The following is a 19361-nucleotide window of genomic DNA, read 5'->3' as shown; positions in this document are numbered from 1 at the left end:
TGAGAACAAATGAGGCGATGGGGAACTCTCGGGGTTCGTTTGGGGACGGTGCGGATGTTAATCATTTCCACCACTGGTTTACAAGAACCCAGCATGCTTAGTCTGCCAATGCTCTCACACCGTTTATTTACCCGTACTCATCAACATTCCCCCTCTGCTTCATAAAAACCCGCTCACACACATTGTGAAAGAAAAACATGCGCAGCAACGTGTGCATACACATACACACGGGTATGTTTCTTGGTTGAGTCACAATCTGTAAGCCACAGGGGGTCTCTTGTAAATGCACAGCAGGCGGAAAAATCCATGTATCAAAGAGTGAGGGCACATAAAGTAAATGCAGTGACTCATGATAAGAGAGGTTTCTCATCCTTCCGCAACAAAAAAAAACTTCAAATGATAGTGAAATTGGTACCTCCTCTCCTTCCTCCCTTGGCCGATAAGATTCCCAGCCTTTGTTGCTGCAAGAAAAGCAAACAGCCTGAAACTACCGACATTATTTCTGTCTCCGGAGTTTCTCTCATGAAGGGAGGGTGAGAGAAGACGTTCACCTCATTCCTTTTCATCAGCCTGGAGTGTCAGTTTTAGTCTTTTTGGTTAATTAACTAAGTGGTATCTCTAGGCTGTCTATGCGCTGCCTGTGCGCTGCTAGGTGCCAAACTCCATGAAGCCACCCAAGTGTCTCAAGCACTCTAACTTCAGGGAGACCGCCCCTGGTCTCAGGATGATAATTGCAAAAGCAACAGGGGGGAGAAAACATGCACACGACGAAACAATTACAAACATGCAAAGGGGGAACATTGCTTTCCCCTTAGCTCTTGTATTCTCCATCCTCACGCCCACTAGTTTTTGCTGTCTCCTCAATTCTTCAGTGGCTCATTCTAATTTAATGGAGGTTTTTAAGCCTCCTCCTTGTCTGCCTTTATTTTCCTTCTCATCTCTTCCGCTGTAATCAGTTGGCCTCTCCTCTGAAAACCTCCACTATATCCTGGGCTTGGCCATGAAGTATAGCAACAACCTTCCTCCAAACTCCAGCGATCTTTCTCATTTATTCTAGCTTATTCTCCTTCTCCACCTCATGCTGTTCTCTATGCTGCTCCAAATTCTTCAATTTGCCCTGCTGGGCCTTGGCAAGAAGCAACCGTGGTCTTCCTCCAAACAAACTTCGATTGGCCCACTTCAAGCTCTCACTTCAGAGTCATTTATTTCTTTCCTATCCTGGCATGTACCAAAGGCACTTAATGGAAATCAATTTGGAAGAGACCCAGGCCCGGGCCCTTCTTTCTGTGCCCCAGCCACACCCACAAAGAGGAGAGGAGAGGAGAGGAGAGGAGAGGAGAGAAGAGGAGAGGAGATGAGCGGAGAGGTGTCTTGTAGTATGGCCTTTGGGCAAACTCCAGTTCAGCTCTACATCAGGGTAGAAAACTCTGCAGCATAGACTCGTGTACACATAGACACTGTGCTTTGTTTCTTCTGAAATCACCACTCTGCTCAGCAAGATTCAAAGGTCCCTGTGGAGATGCACATAGCTTCTCTGGCCGAGCTGGTCTTCTTCCAGCTGAACTCACACACTGTAGTAAATGAAGGCCATTACCCCTCATTCACTGTCACTGACCTGAGACTTACACTGGTATACTGATGCCTTCACCTGCTCCACTGACTCTATTGACACGATCTAGGTAATTGTTTTTGATAGCCCAGGGCTTCAGCCCGGTCAATGGCAGGACGACAGAGGGCAGAAATACAATGACATGTGAACAAGAACTCAGCTTAGCGTGCATGACTGGGGTTGATTTTTACCCTGCTTTCACACCAAACACACAAGTGTGCCATTAATTGCAATATAGTCTGCACTCTGCACTGGTCTGAGTAGCAACGCAAACCACTGCAGTGCCAACCAAACTTATTTTTAACCAGTATTTGGGGTCAAAGTTCTGTTGAAGTGAACCAAATTTGTGCAATGAAAATCCATCACACATGTCCAATGGCATTCCAGCTTTGACAGGAGATGGAAGAAAAGACAAAGCTAATCTCATTGTAGAGAAGAAGAGAGATGTTAAATGTGCTTATCTACAGTATATTGCTGGAGGTACTGTATGTAACTTAACTTTCTGATCTTTCTTTCTATGGCCAAAAAACCCCAAGCAAAAATGAGAAATGTTCTTATATGTAGTATGAAGGTCTACAGATGCAATAAGGGTTGAAGCCTCGTGGTGGTCAAGCCTGATCCGATCATATCTGGGTCTCTCTCAGAAAAGGCATCAGCCAGCCAAAGCAGAGACTTTATTATTGCCCAGTTAAAGCGCCAGTGTGCCTTTCACACACTGACGCACACCATTACTTTAGAGGGGGATCCTGGGCCATTTGCTTCCTTCTCCTGGAATAACAGATCTTTGATGATTCATTCTCCGAGTACTATCTCTAGTTTCAGAGGACTAATTTAAGGTATGATTAAACCATTGCTGCTATTATCATGTTATAATGCATTCGGTTAATTTCTTTGCTTTTTCTTTACTGTAATGTGATTTTTGAAAGCCTGGGAGGTCTCTTGAATTTAAATTGTAAATTTGACTCTTGCTCCTAAATTTGTCCCCGCACTAGAAATAAAGATTGACTTGAACTGAATTAGGCAGATGGGATCTCTGTTCTATATTAAGCCTGTAGTACATCTATTGGTGGAAGGTTGCAGTGGTCTATATTAAGGAGCATAATGATTAGAAATATACCAACACGCAGCAACAGCGAGGCCCAGAACTATTTCCTTTTTTGCTATTCTGAAGGGAGCTAATGAAAGAAAAACACTTTTCTAAAAAACCAGGGTATTAATGTTGTGTCCCACTTGTAATGAAACAAATAATGGCTGTAGTCTGGACAGCGTGATTGCTCTGGGGGTTTGTGTTTTCCTATCCTCTGAAGTCTGTCTGCATTTTAAACAGCCTCTGCACAACATCTAATTATCACAAAAATGGCTCATACATTAAATGTTGTTACTTTTTTTCCTCCCATTCAGGGGCACCACTTAGTGCACCGAGAAGACAATGGCAGTCATGTTCTAGTTTACATATATTTTCTAGTTTTGTTTCCTTAGTCAGAGCTATTTTGTGAATTATTGGGAGTTCTCTCGAGCCAGAGGAAACTTTATATACTATAAAAACAACTACTGCTTTTCTTACAAAAAAAGTGGTATGAAATTGGATCTCTTGTTAATAAAATGTCTTGCCATGACAACCTTTTGGAAACATTTTGTGCAGGTCCTTTTGAATGGTCTCTGTAGTACATTCAGTTACAAAATGTCATTCACTTTCAATTTCAAGCCAAGAAAGGCTAATTAGGTGTGTGATCAAAAGCAACAGTAACATGAAGTGAACTCTAAAAATCGTGCAAAATCTATCTTTCATAGGCATGGAAACAAACTGACACAGCACACAAGCACAAAGACACTCAGCCTCACATACTAAATCACCGTCTAAATAAGATGGAAATCCATTTCTGACAGCGAATGAGATGTCAAAGGTCTGTGCACAGCCGTCAGAATGATCTAAGACACAAATGACTCAACACGAGTGGGCATTCTGATTTTTCACACTTGTGTGCCAGCAAACAATTTGGCTGGTTGGCTCATGACTGTGGCCCACTCTTTCCAAGTGTATAATCAGTCACATTAATGAGAATGGTAATGTGATGCAGAAGAATTAGCCCAGGTCCTCAGGGTCGACTCTCAGGAGGCCTTGGAAGAGAAACTAGCTGCCTTGGCTGTAGACTCGCTGAGCCTGAAAAAATAAGCAACCCCACTCTGAGCAAGGCTACTGATTCGCCTGACAACAATAACTAAATGTCCTGATGTATACACAGACTAAATAACAATATTTTGCCCCTGGTACCGCTTTTACAAAATCAATATTGCACTCCTGATAATCATGCTGATGCAAGCTGTCGTGGGGGGTTGAAAAAGAGCTCTGGTAAACACCTACAAACACACACACACACACACACACACACACACACACACACACACACACACACACACACACACACACACACACACACACACACACACACACACACACACACACACACACACACACACACACACACACATAGTACATTTCCATGAGGCAGGAGATGTGTTTATGAATAAAACCTATTTCTATAACCAGTCTCCCCTGTGTGTCTGTGTCCCCTGGTACTCACATGAAGGAGAACTAGTTCACCAAAATACAGCGCTGGCTCGGGGAGAGTGTTCTGCTTTAAGATTTATCACTAAATCCACTTACATGGACACTCCTAAGCCTTAAGACTAACAAAATATCAGGTCCTCTGTGAACAAATCAGTTGAGCTGCTTTTACGCCTGGTTGTGTGTATGCAAGTGCCCATGATGTGTGTGCATGTTTGTATGCTTTTGTTTCTTTATTCAGATCCATCGGTCTCTCTCTCTCTCTCTCTCTCTCGCTCTCTCTCTCTCTGTTTGTGGATACAAATGAGCGATACCTAAAACTTGCCAGAGGCTCAGCTTCGCCCCTCTACTCAGCCCAGGGTGGCCCGTAGTGTGCATCACCTCTTAGCTGTTTTTGGGGTTGGCTCTGTGCCTGTTGTAGCCAGTGGTGCTAAGGTGCATTAATGAGCCACTGAGCCAGCATCTGTGTGTGTGTGTGTGTGTGTGTGTGTGTGTGTGTGTGTGCGTGCGTGTGTGCGTGCGTGCGTGCGTGCGTGCGTGCGTGTGTGTGTGTTTTGTGTATGTGGTGATGACTGATGAGTCGTCCGGCTGCCACTCCACACACCCCTCCTCCTGTATCCACTATCCAGGAATCTATTCAGTTCAATCGGTGAGTATCCCTGCAAGAGTCCTTGATTGCTAGCAGAGAGGCCTCCTCCACAAACACACAAACACTCAGGCACATGTACAGCCAAACACACACACTTGTTCCACTCATTTCCCTATCTGTTCTGTTTCACACTTTTACATTTGTAATCCTGGCTCATTTGTAATTTTGCTTCTGCGCGTTAGCCTCAAGAGAGAGAAACTAATTTCAGGAGTGAAAAGGGATTATCAGATGCAAACGAAATCTCCCCCACCTCCAGACAAAGATATTGATGTAGACTTTTCACTGGAACAAAAAGAGTCTCAAAGCCTGCTTCAGCCCGGATGGTAACTCTCAAGGAAGAAGCAAGTCAACTGCCACACTAGTAATTACTCCTTATCAGCACAGAGGAACCGACTTGACAATGGCAAGGAAATGCTGAGCTGATGGCCTGAAAACACAAGGAGAAGTGACGGCTGAGAGCAGAATCAGCTTTGCATTTTTGTGAATTTTACAAAAATGACAAATAGAAAAATAAAAAGGAGGTGGCCATGGAGGCAGCTGTATATGTGTGCGTGCATGGGTAACATAAAGAGTGTGAAGCATTTTATCTGTTCAAACCGAGGAGTGTTATTATATTAATGAAGGGTCCTTGCAGTGGCTTGGTCTTTTCTTCTGTGGGCTGACTGCCAGACAAATAATCCCCATCACATTTTTACTGGCCTCACTGAATTAATGCCAGACCAGGCAGAAGACACTGTTATATTAACCTACCCACCTACCTTCACACACAGGCAGGGGCACACAAAACCCTGCCCGCTTGTCTACTATACAAACCAAGGAAACCATGGAGACACACACAGAAGACGAAGAGATGAAGATGAAGATGTTCAGAGCCAGCTGTTAAAGCCTGCAAGACTGTAAATTAACCATCTGATTAAGATTTGAAAAGCGGCAAAGGAAAGGAACATAATGCATCCAATTAACAGAAGAGACAGCAATAAATACTGAGCTTCCAGCAGTTGCTACCTCGGTCTTGAAAATAGCCCCAGAGAGAGAGGATTTTATTGCAGTGCATTCACCACTTTAGCATCATTTATCCTGTATAGTTATGATCCAATGGCAATGCGTTTGTGGACCTCACCTTTAATGTCAGAGCCTGGCAACACAGAGATGAGAAAGATAGACAAACAGATAGACAGAGTAATTGGTTCAGATGTCTTTAGAGCTGTATCTTATGAAAGAGGACAAAAATCTGTACTAAAGAGCAAACAGTGGAGCCCCTGAGCCTTCCCTCCATTATAGTGTGAGCCTGGAGCCAACCTCCTGTTACAGCCTAAGCCCCGCAGAGCTTCAAAGTTACTTTGTTGTGGCCGTTGATGGTGCTGATGACAGCAGAGACAATATCTTTGCCAGGTAAAGAGAAGAAAAGAGAGAGAGAGAGAGAGAGAGAGAGAGAGAGAGAGCGAGAGAGAGAGAGAGAGAAACCAAAAAAATAAAAGAAAAATAAAGAGTGTCCAGAGCAATGCTGTCTACAGGCAGACGATGAAAAATTAAAAAACCTCACTCAAGAATAACTGTCATCTTTAACATTTGGCAGTAGTAGTGCACACTAGTCTTTCTGTGAGCACTCGGCTCGCTCCTCAGGGTAGAACAATGAAAACGTTCTCAATGAGAGACATCAATAACGTAAAAATTGAGTAGGAAAGAAATTCTCCATAACGAGTTAGCAGCATGCTGATCTTATCTAAAAGCTTATTCACTGGCTGCATGTTTCTTATTTGAGTTGCTTTGGCCTGGGCCTCGGATTACTTGCTATTAGAGCAGAAGCATGGTTTTTATGGCTACTCTAAAAAAAAATTTTTTTAAAAACACAGCCAATGCGTTGTGACAGCACCCTAAATGTTTCATGGTCCATGACATATCTCAGATCTACAAGAGCTGGTTCTCAGGCATTTTCTGTCTTGTTTATTACAGTTTAGACTCTGGGATCAAGTTTCTCTGTACTGCTGTTGCAGAGAGCCAGGGGAGAGCATGGCTGGGTTTGAAATGAAACAGACAGAACAAGCAGGGCTATTTATAAGGAGCAAGCGGATAATTGTTGAAAAGGTTAAAGCAGCCACAGCAGGTAACAAGTGAGTCGCGTGTTGATGCGCACAACAGGGTGTCGAGGCAGCACAGTGATGATGTCGCCAGGTAAGGACTGGGTCACATTGTTGAGAGACGTGTTACTAATGAGGAGTCAAAGGACACTATGTACACTATGAGCCCAGTGACAAGGAAACTAGAACCAACACTTTAACATTTTTCATGATTAAAAATCCAGACATTTTAAGTCCATAAAGTGCCACAGCAACTCATATCACATTTCAAAGAGCAGCTTCTACAGTGAAGTAAAGCACATAATGACAGCAACAAGCCAATTTTACCGTTTAGCAGCACACAAACCGTACAGTTACATCCTATAATTGGGAATAAAACAACTGAGCGCTCAAAGGTCAAGGAGGAGGATTAGAAAAATGTTTGAAGTGTTGTCATATCAAACACACACTAGCATAAACTGTAAAAAGGAAACTTTAAAAATAGTTTTTGTGTGTTTATTTACACTGTTTATACCCGCGCAGCTTCCCACATTGGCAGAGACATGCTCACATACTCAGACAAAGACGCCCAACATTGCGCCTTTGTGAGAGTTGGGAAGTATACAGCGAATGAGCACCAAACAGAGAAGAATTATTCAACAGTGGAGCATTGTGGTTGTCTAAACAACAAGACATGTTTAAAATAATGTCAGTTCAATGAACATATTATAGCATAAACACACATTCCACCAGTAAGGAAGTATTTTGATTCTTCAGTCATTCACTAGTTCGCTCACTTCCTCGCTGAACTATTGTACCCAATGCCTCCTCTACCCACCTAGCTCAGCAAGTAGCGAACCCAAGCTAGCTCAGAGACCTGAAGGACCATGTTTCATTTGATGACAGAGGCCGATAAATGTCTGACAGACTGCCAAACCCTAGGATGTGCTACATGAGTCAAGCACAAACACTCCTCCGTTGTGCAGATACGCGTTTGCACATGCATCCATCATCGCCATGTGGGAGGTGTGTGTGTCTGTGTGCCAGCGCCTGTATGTGTCACGCGGACCAAGCAAGAAAAGCCTTGCAAGTGTCCATCTCAGTGGCGCCATAGGACGATGGAGATGGCAGAGCTGAGGCATTGGTGGGGGCTGGATGATGAGGTAGGAGGACGTGGGACGACATGGTCTGATTCTCATGTTCAAATCAAGCCGTTAAGAACGGGCCTGTGAATACACTCTAAAAGATCTACTGACGAGATATCACATCAACGCGTAAAAAAAACACTATTTCCTGTCTTTTGTCTCGCTCCTTCCCACAGAAACGAACGTGTGAGCGAACGAGCGAGTGAAAGCAAAGGGTGAAGCCTGGCCTGAGCTCTGAATGTCACAGTCAGTCATTGCAGCCTCACTCTTAGTGATGCAGACAGAGAGCCATTCTGATTGTCCCACCAGTCAAGCCAAGGGGTGAAAAACATTTACATGCAAATACGAATGACCCACTAGCTACTGTGAACACGCTAGCTATGGTATTCTGAATGCACAGCACCCACAGAAAACCCCGGCACAGAGGACTTGCCAATCAACAGCTCTATTGTAACAGCACGCAGGCTTTAGAAGTAGCTGTTATGTGTGTAGGATATCAATTATTTTTGCTTTTGTAGCTTATTGGTTTGTGACTGCTATTGTTACCACTGCTTGTATCGAGTAAAATTAATGTTAATGAATTCAGGCTGGGACATAATGTATTGCATTAACAGATTTGCTGTGAAGGAGCTTAAATCCCTTCTATCATTTCAACATAACTCCTCAGTATACAGACTCTCTACCATCCTCACAGAATCCACTCATCTCTGACAACAGCGCTAATATCAGCCATCCACTTTCAATTTGACCAATTATAATCCATAACTCACCATAACAAACATGCCTATCTGTCATATTGAAGTGGAAAGTACCAGGGTACAGATTGCTGGGGGATTGACTGGGTCTCCAGGGGTCTTGGACAAGGGGAGACCCTGGCTGTCACCCGCGGCTGGGATACTTGGATTGGGAATCCGCCTGCTGTCACCAGACCTGTTGCCTCCAGATGGGTCCTGGGTCTGATTCTGTGATTCCCGCCCTCAGAAAACAGACTCTGTGCTCCTCTTCCTCCTCCTCTCCTTATTTCATCTCATCATGCCCTCATCCCCTCATCCCTTCACCAAAGCCCCAATCACCATCCTTTTGTTCTTTAACCTTGACATTCAGCTTTTAGCTCTATGTTATACTTTCATCTCATGTCTCACTCATTGGTTTCTTGGCGAAAATCCCTTTTGTGTGTGTCGGGCACTAGTGTGTATGTAATTGCATGCACACATGCTTAGGAGATGAGCAGACGCACTGCACAGCAAGCCTTCTTTGATTCGGCACAGCAGAAACCAACAGCGAGGCTGTACATTAATTGGTGCTTCTGAGCCGTTAATTTAGGCGAGTACGTTGAAGGACCCACTTTCCTTCCACTTTCCAACAGCAACAGAGGCTGAACAAGCATCTTCTCAAGAACTTTCTACCTCTCTTTTCTTCTGTCTGCTCGATGCCTCACTACCTTTCCCCATTATCTTACAGTTCAGCTTCACCCATCAACCGCCAACATGTCGCTGCCCCTTCTTTGCCTCACCCGCTCCTCGCCACTTCACCATCACAGAGTGAAGAGAGACAGCAGGTCGCAGTCTCTGCTCCGTCCCTCCACTTCGCCAACTGCCCCACACACAGTGCCAGTGAGCAAGAGTTTTCTTTTGTTCTTTTTTCAGCATGACTTACTCCCCTAGGTCACTGAACACATTAAACTGTTAATTACCTCAAAGCACAAAACAAGTGGTTGCTTGGCAGCAACATAAGCAGACATTTACATTTGTGTTGTTTAAAGGGGACATATTATTCTCATTTTCAGGTTCATACTTGTGTTTTTTGTTTCTATTAGAACATGTTTACATGCTTTAATGTCCAAAAAACGCTTTATTTTTCTCATTCTGCCCATTGCTGCTGAACCGGTATTTCTATTTGTCTGAAACGCTCTGTTTTAGCGCCTGCCCCTTTAAGCTGACCTCCCAAAAAGCCCATTCTGCTCTTATTCATCAGCATTTTTGAGTCTGCCACACCTGCAATCTTGATGTCTCTGTACCATCCATTGCAGACAGGGATTGACTGTAACAGAGTATACCAGCACTTTCCACTGTGAAAGTCCCCTATCAGGGCTTCTAAACCAACAAACTACACAATCTGACTTTTACAGAAGGAATGGGATAAGAAATTGGAAAGTAAATGTCAACATCAACAACCAAGATAACAGGTTTCCTTGATGTAAGCATGTCAAGACATGCAGCAGTGTGTGTAATTTAAACACTGCAGTAACATGGAGTTAATAGTACCAAATAAAGAAATCCAGCACAGGTGGATGTAAGCTTGAGCTAAGAGTAGAGAAAAAATTGGTCTTAAATCTGAGGTTTTTAGCTTAAAGGGATTACTTTTAACATACATTTTCCTCACTATTTCAAGTTTTGGTCATGTTTAATTTGAACATCTGACATTGTAACATTATATATTTGACAGAAAATAAAGAAAAGCACAAACGTAAAACCTGAACACTAATAAGATGAGCAGAGACCACAGCAACAATAGCTGAGGCTGCAGCTGCAGTAAACAATTCTGTCAACAGCAGTAACAGACAAAGCCGGTGAGAACATTCTCATTTTATTTTTGCAGCTTCTCTGCGACCATAAAATACGGGATAGAGCCATTTGGGCTGGAAGTTCCCCTAAGAAATGAATCAGCTATAAAAACAGCAGCAGGATAATACCAGTCTGGCCCAGAGGGCATGGTTTCTTCGGATTCACGCTGGGTTGATGCAGGAAATGATTCAGGATGTGTGTGACCTGCATCCCCTACGCAATATCTCCCACCACACAGCAGTTAAACTGAGTCTTATTAGTTATCTGCTTAGTGATCATAGCAACCTGGCATGGGAAATAAAACCGAAGAGATGCGCAAAGTGTGTCTTTGAATGCGGTAATAAAAATAAGTGTTGTTATTTTTATCATGTCAGAGAAGAAAAATCATATAATTGCAGTGTGGCTGGTGCTGAATATGCTGCTCCAGGCTTAGGGTTCTGGTGGCTTGTTATTCAGCTGCGAGTGTTTGTGTGTGTGTGTGTGTGTGTGTGTGTGTGTGTGTGTGTGTGTGTGTGTGTGTGTGTGTGTGTGTGTGTGTGTGTGTGTGTGTATGTCTGGGAATATGCAAGTGTGCGCCTCAATGTGCCAGTGTGTGCTCATGTGTTCCGGGTAGTATATGGGACCGGCCTGTCCGCTCCTTTCCTGACCATGGCCCCTCATTAGTCTCCTCTCGTCAACAAACTGGGGCTGACACCAAGACCTCATACGAGTGCAACCGAGAGACACGTAGGTGTGTGTCTGTGTGTGTGTGTGTGTGTGTGTGTGTGTGTGTGTGTGTGACAGAGAGAGAAGGGAGGAAGGCTATGTGAATGTGGCTTAATGACAAACAAACAGGCCGTGAAAAAAAATCAGCTCACACACACACTGTTTTTCCGTGTCTAGGGAGTAAAAGTTGGTGCCCGTCTCTGTCATGTCTGCCCGTCTTTTCCCACAGTATCACTCATGGTCCGCTGCCAGCAGGATGGAATTGAAATTATTGAAATGTCTTTTTTTCACTGCTGCAGAGAATGGAAGAACTCCCAGTGTCTACCTTGTTCAGATATAGAACGTGCATGCACACGTGTGCACGCACACACACACACACACACACACACACACACACACACACACACACACACACACACACACACACACACACACACACACACACACACACACACACACACACACACACACACACACACACACACACACACACACACACACACACACACACACACACACACACATACACACACACACACACACACACACACACAAATACACACACACACACACACACACTCCCCCTGTGGAGGTACAATAAGCCTACATGGAATGCCAGTTTTACCAACGGGAAGCATCTTTATTCAACAGCCACTTGGCCTTTGGTGATAGCAGCTGCATTCTTTGTTCCTGTCATACTGTGCCACCTCAGGCTTACACAACATGATATCGCTCCAACTTCTCCAAGACATTCTGTCACAGTTAAAGGGCATAGACAAAAAAAAATGTGAAATCATAGACTAAAAGTCTGAGGAGAGATGAGCCTGTGGCTGCCAATGAGAGAAACCATAAGAGAGAGATTTTTTTTAAAGGAAAATGAAAGAGCGCTTATTATTGACTACATTGGGCTTCCTTCTTTGAACTCTCTCATCTGTTCTGGCTGCCTTGGCATTGCACTGGATGTATAAAAGCCATGAAGAGATGAGAGTGAAAGGAAGACAGGGCTGGAAAAACAAGTGATTAAAAGATAAAAGGGAGAGAGCAGATGATGGGGGAGCAGCGGTGTGTGATTAAATGGCGGAGGTGGACCCGTTGGGCTATAGCCCTTATTGCATTTTAATGGGGGCTGGATGATCCTTGACCCTTTGTGAGGCAGTGGTAGCACCTTAGTATGGATCAAACTGCCATGCGCGACGAACCCCCCTAGAAGGCATCTGGGCCTTGAGAATGAGGTGTGTGTGTGTGTGTGTGTGTGTGTGTGAGAGAGAGAGAGAGGGCTTGCAGGGTCACAGCTAAACATGTTTATCCTGCTGCTATGGCAACCCGAGCACTACCCTTGGGCGGATAACAACAAGACCAGCCTAAAGTGTATGTGTGAGTGCACATGAGAGAAAAAATATAAGGTGAGGATTTAAAGAGACGAGGTGTGTGATTTAATGTGAGTCTTAAATTCATACATTTCAAAGAGCTGTCCGGCTCTCCCTCTCTCTCTACCCCTCTCCCCCAATGTGCTGGCCTTCCCCTCAATCATCAGGCCCTCCTTTTCACCTTCTCTTTCTCCCAGCTCCACATGCTAAGTGGGAACATTGTTACGGTCAATTTGTCCCATTCAGAGTCCCAGTGGGCAGTGTCCCTGCCCTGACAGCCTGCAGACAGAGACCACACTGCCTGAGAGGCCTTGACATCAAGGTCCAGAGGAGACGGAGAGAGGGAGGAGGGAAGAAAGCGCAGGAAAGGAAAGCGAAGGACAGGAGGGGGGAGAAACAGGAGAAGAGAGGTAATGAGGGGAGCAGCGGTATGGGTGCAGAATGTGCGAATGAAAACAAGCAGGAGGAATGCTTAAGAGAGACTGACGGAGAAAAAAAAAGGTTTAGCACGAGCCCGAAGACTCAGCAGCTCAACAGAATTTCCTATCAGTCTGTCAGTCTCAGAGTAGACTGATGTAGATGGCGACAACTCTCCGCCTTAGTTTGGCATAAACCCAGAGCAATCCAAGACAGACTGGACAGGCTCAGGAGAGACGAAAGGCAACACAGGTGTTCATGCACATGCATTTGGTGAAATATTGAGATGTAATTCAAATCAAATGTTTACCCTAATGACTCATTCTTGCCAAGGAGAAACTTGAAGTATGCGCTGTTTTCATTGGAGACTTTCTATCAACAATATAGTCCTGCAGAAATCTGTTGACAGCGTGTTGATTATCAAAAGTAACAGCGGCACTGCTACTCAAAAGACAAGCCATAGTTAAAAGGTAATTCTTTCTTCTTTTGGCAACACATATACATTTCTATATGATCTCTATTGCATTGGGGTGGAGGGAGAAATCAGAGAGACAGACTTTAAAACACAAACTATTTGCATGATAGTTTATCACCCAACACAGTAAGTGAGGAAGTTTTTTTTTCGATCTTCAGAAACACTGGAGAAAATAGCGTCTTTCATCAGACACTCCCTGTTTCTTAAAGGCCCACTTTTTTCAAACTCCACTCATTCAGTTTGAAACACAGGCTTTCAGTTAAATCAGAGATAAACGAGATGACATCATCAGGGTTTATCTTTCAAACTTCAGACAGCTCCCTCCAGACGCCCAGAAGACAGTTTTTCACAGGCTGAATAGTACTAATCAGTGATAGACAATAGGCAAGTCGATATTATCAGGCGATATTTGCGTTTTTTAGGTGTATCAGTATCGGCCAATGCAGACTTCTGCGTTCGTCGATAGTTTTTTCACGGCATTATTTATAGACAAGCATCCAAAGGCGACTCCGTGTTGCTGAAGATGCCTTTTTTAAGTTCAATAAATGTTCCCTTTTTTTGTAAATTGAGAGTTGGAACATTGTTCATCATTGTGTCATTTTTATGATGTAAAGTGAAGGAACAAAAGCAGTATCGCCTCTAAATATCTGAAAAAAGAAAATCGGTATCGGCCCTAAAAAATACATATCGGTCGAGCCCTAGTACTCATGATGGGATAAAATGTGCAAAATCAGCGGAGTGCCCCTTTAAGTGTAGGTACAGGATAAGGAAAGGCCACGACTTAGATTATAGGGAGGGTTGAAGAAGGTTTTCTGATAAGAGAACCCCAGTGATGTCCCCATTCTCACCCACTACATCTTACTGTTGATTCCAGGTTTCTACAAATGTTCTACAATCACGACAAAAACACAATTTGACGAGGTATATGGGGTCTGAACTTGCCTTGGAAAACAAGTTTTGTATGACTAATCCACGATTTATATTTCCAAGTTGGAGCTGCCCTGAGCCCACAGGTGTCACAATCTCCAGCCGGTGCAGCGGGGGAGGTGGGAAAGAGTGAAAAGCCATTGTGTAAAGGCACCTGTTACTTAAGCACATAGGGCACAACACTTGCTCCGAGGCAAGGGCTGCAGAGCGGCTGTTGGCGTCAGAATCGAGGCACAAACAGGGCACCCATTCAACCGAGGCTGGACAGTGCTGAATCACACTTGTATAGAGCACAGACAGACTGACTCGCACACATGAACACACACAAAGTCCATACAAGACAGGAAGGCAAACAGACACAACGTGACAAACAGTGTGCCTTATGTTTCTCTTTGATAGACATAGGCAAACTCTCACTCTTTCTTTCTCTTTTTTCAATAACCAGCACACACACACGCGCACACACACGCGCACACACACGCGCACACACACACACACACAAGCACAAAACCACACACACACACAAAACCACACACACACACACACACACACACAATCAAACAAACACAAACAATTCTTCAGACTAATTGGCCATTCAGACTTCACAGTAAAGACGGCAGGGATCTTTGAAATGCATGTGTGTAGGGTGAGATGTTGCAGATTTCCCTAAATTAACTAACTTCATAATAAATAGCTGGGCACTGCTAGCCAAGGATTAGCCAAGCTCCAGTGAGCAGTTTGTTAAAGCTGCGAGGAGAAGCACTTGGGACGGAGAAAACATCGCCAGAAACTGACATCAGCACTGGGAGCTTGGAACGGCACAAACCCCCCGTCTGGTTTCGTGGGCACACATTTAGCCTTGTTATCTGAATTCTCCATTGACACACAATCCTGCTCGTAGAGTATATAAGGCTTTTACTTGCAACTATTGCTTTTTTTCCCTGTTGGGGTTTCTCCACTAATCACTTTTAGTGTTCTGGACATCAGCTCTAACATCAGGTACACTGTTCCTTCGATTGCTTTCCTTATGTTTGCCTTACATGCCTGTGCAATCTTGCCCCCTGCTGAGTAATTTCTTTTGGCCGGAGTTAGACTTCCTACAGTCTGGTTATTTATACAAGGACCATTCTCCCATGGCTGCAGAAAAAAACTCAACTCAACGTATTATAAAATCCTTTTATATCATCAAAACTAAAGTGACTTTAAAGACACTATTAGGGCACGGTCACTAGAGCTGCAAAAAAAAACGGTATTAAATGAATCGCCGACTATATTAATAACGGATTGATCAGTTTGAGTCATTTTTAAAGAAAACAAAGTTAAAAATGATCTGGTTCCAGCTTCCTAAATTTGAATATTTTCTGATTTCTCTACTCTTCCTATGAGAGGTAATTGAATATATTTACGTTGTGGAGAAAACATTTCAGTACTCGATATTTTTTCCTTAACAGATTAATTGGCTACACGGTGGTGGTTGCCTCACCGCAAGAAGGTTATAGAGGTTCGCATCCCGGCCTGGGCCTTTCTGTGTGGAGTTTGCATGTTCTCCCCGTGTCTGCATTGGTTTTCTCCGGGGTTCTCCGGTTTCCTCCCACAATCCAAAAGATATGCGCGGTTAAATGATGACTCTAAATCGCCCGTAGGTGTGAATGGTTGTCTGTCTCTGTTCGTCTCTATGTGCCCTGCGATAGACTGGCGTCCTGTCCAGGGTGTACCCCACCTCACGCTCGATGTCAGCTGGGATTGGCTCCAGCACCCCCCGCGACCCCGACCCCGGGATAAGCGGTTGAAGATGAATGAATGAATGAAAAAATAATCGTTGGTTACAGTCATAATGGTCACATACAGGCTGGTTAGTCACAGCCGATCAACGTTTGGCTCACTCAAAAAACTTCAGCCAATGACAGCCGAGCGGGGTCAACCACAAACACTTTGCTACTGTTTGAAGCTTTGCTGAACAAAAGTTAAACAAAGCGAATGTTTCATTTTCCCCTTAGCTCGCATTGAATTAAAGTGAACAGGAGGCCCATAATCCCCAATGTTAACTTTTCGCAGGTGTGACTGTGCCTTTAAATTTGGACTAAGAGACACTTTTCTGCAGTTACAGTAAAATGAACAAGGCAGCCGCTCCGAGCTCTGCCTCTTGATAATTTTACGTGTCTGCACCTTGTTCATAACCCTGTGCTGAACTTGACGAGGAAATATATACACATTTTATTTCTGTGTAAATGTTCTCTCTAAACTTTCTAAAAATGACTTTAATAACCAGCAAAGGATTCTATTCTCAACTCAAAGTGTTTAGTCCTTGAAGAAATGCAAACTAAATCCAGTGCAATGAGAAGATCAGAGATTGTGTCAGACATGTATTTCCTCTGTTGTTTATTAATTCATTCCTCTGATAGCGCTTCTCCTGTAATTACTGGTGGCGTGATGTCAGCTCATGAGAGAAGAGGGCACTACTCCTCCTCTTCCGTGCCAAAGAAGCTGCAACACTCAGATGAAGAGACAATATCTAGTTTATGATCATCTCTCCTTTCATGTTTCATCTTAACTCCTTCCATTTCACCGACTGTATCTTCCTTGTTTGCACTATTGTTTCTGTAAAATAAAAATAAAAAGGTCTGAAACAAAGTCTGGTGCAGTACATCACCCCCTGGTGTAGAATCTGAGCAGCAGGGAGGAAGGGTTACTGTGTAACCTGTGGCAGCATCCCTGAGCACTGGATGTCAGCGTGTGTGACAGCTCGGAGGAAGGGGAATTAAAGAAGCTCTTGTCCTCCAAGGCTGATTGACACAGTCAGAGCGACAGGAAGGTTAGTGGAGGTGCTGGTATTCCCTTGGCTGTATCTACCTTTGCACTGGACAAGGAGCACTGTCTTACTTTCTTTAGATGTGCCTTTCTCCTGCTCTTCTTTCCCCCCTCTCTCTCTCTCTCTCTGACACACACACACACACTCACACACACACACACACACACACACACACACACACACACACACACACACACACACACACACACACACACACAGACGCTATAGGGCTCATTATAGAAATGCTCTGACCCTCTGGGACTTCACTTACTTGTCTCTCTTTCCAGTCCACAAACCTTGCCATTGGACAAAAGGCAGCTGAAAGGAAATTTGAATTTGAAACAGGGTCCACAACAAAAACATGCAGCTCCCAAATGGAGAAACTTTAGGCGACTTGGAGCCAGCTATTGAGAGTTAGCGGTCCTCACACAAAAAGTGAAAAAAATGTGATTCTGAGACTATCCAGCCAACTAGCTCAATGTACTGTAAAGACAGCAGCTACTGCAGAGGGAGAGGGAGGGAGGGATGGCAGAGCCTGAAGGCAGGAGCATTGGACACCAGGGGCCCAGCGGGTAGGACTGTAGAAGATACACATCCGCAAGCAGATAACACACAATCACACAACTATAAACAGTGACAAAGACACAAAGAGAGCGGCACATTTTACCAATCACATGGTGAAGATATATGCAGTCTCTGCTTCCACAGTTCTGCAAATCACTGGATTTGAAAATGAGGTTTTCGAGTTACCCTCTAATTCAATAATAGGCTAATGTCAAAAAGGCAAAATCCCTCCTGACACAGCAAGGGAAGTCACACATGTCTCAAATTAAAAAGAAAAAAAAAGGTTTAATCAAAAGATGGGTGAGTGACACTGAGGCATTATGACAGTTACTATGGCTGTTACCATAATGTACACTTACGAATGATCTTGGGGCATCCATCTATTGATTGGGTATCGACAGGATCTGAATCGTGTCGATATTCAATCAATAGATGGATGGTGAAGCGCCTCTTCAGGCTCCGGACAGCTGAGCTGCTTGTTTTGTGCGAGGCTGCAAGCTACGCAGTATGAAATTGAGAATTATACAATGAAACCTTCTGTAAAGCCAAGATACGAAGCACTACAGATCAGCTCGGTATTGTTTATTGGTCATTTTTAAACTGTTCCAAAAACTATATTCCGTCGTCTCCTCAGAGGCAATTCAATTTATCCAAAGCATCAAGGCGCGACAGAGCATGTGCCCCCAGAGCGCACCACCACCCACTTCAGACCTCCACACCGGACAGATCGGGTCACTTACCTCTGATTATCTGGGGAAAGGTGACGCCGGGCAACGGCAGTATGAGTCGATTGCGAGTCCCGCTGGATACAAAAAAAATCCGAGAGTGATCGGAGAGAGGAGGCTCGTTAGTGCGTTACCAGATCCTGTGTGGGGCTTTGAAAACTACTCCTCCCCGTCGCACCTGTCTCTGGCAAAAACTGATCCCGTACGCCGGCCTGACATCCCTAAGACAACTGTCCTAGGGGTTGTGTGTCCGTGCCCCTCTGCTACTTTCAACACACACAACAAGCATACACACACACGCACATACACGCGCACACACACACTCTCTCACACACACACGGCACCACCTGTCCCCGGTGCAAAACAGCCCACAGAGAGCTTCTATGTCGCGCAACGACACATGGCATTCCCCGTTAGTCCCTGCAGCAATACTCCCTCACAGACAGCAGCCCGAGATCCCCAAGTAATCTGGAAACGCTGGAAGCAGTTGATGATGAAAAGGAGAACGCAATAATAACCCATCCAGCACACCACTGGCACCAAACCAGCTGCAACGTTTGGAAAATTACATCTGCCGCTCTCGTTGCTCGCCCGCTTGTGTTCATCAATCTTCCCTCCTCACAATAGTTGGTCTATTTTGCCGCTGCGCACGACTGCTGCTCTGTCACTGCTGCGTCTTTTCCACCTCGGGTCTCACTGAAGGAAAATACTGTCCCTCTGTCTGCTTTTGCTCCCCACTTCCACACAGTCAAAGCCAGGCTGAGGATCCAGCGCAGGGCAAA

General features: G+C 44.4%; 1 protein-coding gene across 1 annotated transcript in view; it reads right to left on the bottom strand.

Moving 5' to 3' along the window:
- sema6bb (sema domain, transmembrane domain (TM), and cytoplasmic domain, (semaphorin) 6Bb) overlaps positions 1-18600 on the bottom strand; it is a 129906-nt gene extending 111306 nt beyond the window's left edge. The window contains exon 1 of the mRNA XM_083939115.1: positions 18595-18600. The gene's annotated coding sequence lies outside the window, so the exon portion shown is untranslated. The remainder of the gene's footprint in view (positions 1-18594) is intronic.
- Positions 18601-19361: the final 761 nt, after the last annotated feature.

Source organism: Echiichthys vipera (genome assembly GCF_963691815.1).
Source record: "Echiichthys vipera genome assembly, chromosome: 3".
Classification (NCBI taxonomy): domain Eukaryota; kingdom Metazoa; phylum Chordata; class Actinopteri; order Perciformes; family Trachinidae; genus Echiichthys; species Echiichthys vipera.
Note: the sequence above shows the minus strand (reverse complement) of the source record. Positions and strands in the feature narration are given on the sequence as shown.